The sequence below is a fragment of the Malus sylvestris genome, chromosome 15 (assembly GCF_916048215.2).
Source record: "Malus sylvestris chromosome 15, drMalSylv7.2, whole genome shotgun sequence".
NCBI lineage: Eukaryota > Viridiplantae > Streptophyta > Magnoliopsida > Rosales > Rosaceae > Malus > Malus sylvestris.
The window spans coordinates 40,860,349-40,863,390 of record NC_062274.1 but is presented as its reverse complement, the minus strand read 5'-3'; positions in this window follow the sequence as shown (position 1 = coordinate 40,863,390).

The window sequence follows — 3,042 nt, the reverse complement described above, 5'->3', positions numbered from 1 at the left end:
TTTGTTGGTCCTGCGTCAAAGAGGTTAGTACTTGAAGAATTTGATCACTATCCATGGACATACTTGAATTTGATTGGAATTGTTGTGGGGTATGCGGTGGTGGCTGCATAGGCGTTAAATAAAACTCCTTAGATTGCTGCCAATATCCATCTTGTTGAGCCTCCTTGGCTTGATTTTGTGAGCCCTACACCAAAGAATTTAATTCATTAAGAATTTGATTATAATTTATTGACGAACCTGAGTTTGATTGAGCATATTGCATAGGTTTTGAATAGAAATCCTCCTCTTGCTGCCAATATCCCTCTTGTTGGAATTGTTGAGGTTCCCCCCACATATAATTTGAATGATCTCTCCAAGCCGAATTGTAAGCGTTGGAAAACATGTTGTTGCTTGGTTGATCATAGCCTTGATAACCCCAAGCATCTTCATTGGCAGAAAATTGAGGACTTTGATATCCTTGCCCATAGGGCACATCAAGTGTAGGGACACTTGGCATTGTGGTCCGTTCGGCATTATGAGTCAATTGAGCAGTGAGTTGTGCCAATTGAGCTTGAATGGTCGCAAGTGCCATGTCTTGCTCCATTTGTACCTAAAATCAAAGAAAGAAAAATAAATCAAATATCAAAAGTAAAATACACAAACACCAATATAAACATAAACAAAAACAAAAATAAAGGGATTAGCAAAGTTGCTAATCCCCGGCAACGGCGCCAAAATTTGATGTGAGAATTACTTGACACACAAATTAAACCCTATTTTTGACAATTGTAGTATAGATGTAAGTAGGGTATCGTTCTAGGCCGTGGATTAGGAGGGATTGCTAATCTATTCTAAATTAATTTAAAAAATATTAAACAAGACTCAAGGACACAAAACTAGGCTAAAAACTCTAATAACTCGAAACACACTTAGGCTGACTCAAAATAATGAAAACAATCAAATTGGGCACTAGGAACTGAAATGGACGGAAATTGAATTAAAAGACTAACAACAATGAAAACTAACTAAATAATATAATTTAATAATGGGGGGGGTTTGGTTTTGACGAGAAGTAAATTAAACTTAAATAAATTACAGAATTGACAAAAGCATGAATTAAGGTGAAAGGATAGATGACGGACTAGCTAGAGGGTTCTTCTCCACACATGACACATATGCAACCTAAATTGATTTTCAGTTGTTCTTTCAATAAATTGTGAATGACAATGTTCCAAGTTAATTAGGTCCGCTTAAATTAACTCTTAGATTTCCCTAGATTCATTGGATTGAATGGAATACGCATTACAACCAAATTATTCCTCATCAAAGTCCCTAACTATGGAATACGCATGATAGAGACATTCAACAAAGATCATTAAGTTCAACGGAAATCATAAACATTGACTAGGCATTCATAACTATGGAATACGCATGTTAATCCAGCCTAGAATTTACTTAACGTGATTGTGACTAGCAACCTTCACTACTTATGAATATAAGTTCATAACGATTAGGTGAAATTCACTTATATTCTAGCATCAAATTCATGCATGTAAATTAAGTATGCATTCTTAATCGACATACAAAAATAAGTTATCAATCAAGCAGTTAAGCAAATTAAATCACAACTCAGAAATCACAACTGAAGGTAATCAATTCATATTACAAATATATTCATGGCTTTGAATTAACCTCTAGCCAAAATAAATTTAGTTACACATTATTAAAACAGAAATAAAATATAAGTTTGGAAAGATTTAACCGAGAGAGAAAGCAGCTTGCTGCTTCTGTTTTTCTCCTCCCCGAGGCTCACGCTGCTCGCCAGTCCGAGTCCTCCCTGCCTCTGTCCTTATTCTTTCCTATCTCTCCGTCTGACCTTCTTCTCCCTCTGACATTCCCCCCAGTCTCCCGCTTCCGCTCTGCCTCTTATCTTTATTTTCTTATCCTTCTTTTTCTGCGCTGCCAAAGGCAGCTCCCCCACTATTCTCTGTCTCCCGTCCTTTTTATTTTCTTATTCTGTTTTCCCCCTCCGTGTATTCCTTTCCTCATCCACTTCTATTTTTCAATTTTATTCTTTTGTTTCTCCACTCATTCCATGCCATCCACACCTTTCCTTTACAGTCTGCCGTGAAACATGAATCATGATGATGTTTCAAACATCATCATGATTTATCATTATTATTTCTTTTATTAATTTTATTTAAAAGCTGATCTACACAGACAGTTTTGATGAAATTATTACATAAAATTTCACTTGTTCTATTTTTATTTTCTTTGCATAACAAATCCTATAAACACAAAAATAACGTAAATAGCTCAAAAATATAAGGAACTAACTAAGAAAAGACGAGTGGATTCGAAGTAAAAATATATATAAATATGATCCGATCAGGTGTGTACGTCTCATACCTCGGGGTAGGGCCTGTCTTAACACGTGATTGGCCCACTGCATTGACTGCTTGGGGACGGGCGTTATTGTGACGATATCCTGAGTTATCGCGATAGTGTCCCTTATTCTTTTTATTAAAATGAGATTGATGAGGATGGAAATCTTTCCTTTTGCCCTGGGATTGATATGTCTGCTGACTTGGCGAAGCATTAAATGAGGCAGGGGGGTGTGCTGCTACCGTTTGTGAGGTCTTCTCATTTGGTTGGATCTGGCCTCCACTCCCTACTTGCTGATAAGGGGTGACTGTAGGGGGTTTCCCTTGATATGTCCTTGCCTCGGCGGAGGCATGGTTGTAAGCTTGTGCCATCACCTCAGAGTAAGTCTTCCAAGTGTTGGCATTGATCATGTACTTGAAGAAACAGTCACGTAAGCCTGCCGTGAAGGCCTTGAGGGCGGTCTTGTCATCTGCCTCAGCGCAACAAGAATACTCATGGCTGAAGCGGCCAGCATACTTTCGTAATGACTCGTCTGGCTTCTGGCGAATAGTGTACAAGTCATCTGCGGAATGCAAACGATCGGTCTGGAAGATGTGTTGAGAAACAAACAGCTTCCTCAACTCTTCAAATGAGTCTACTGTCTCAGGCGGAAGACGGCAATACCAGTTTAAAGCTCCG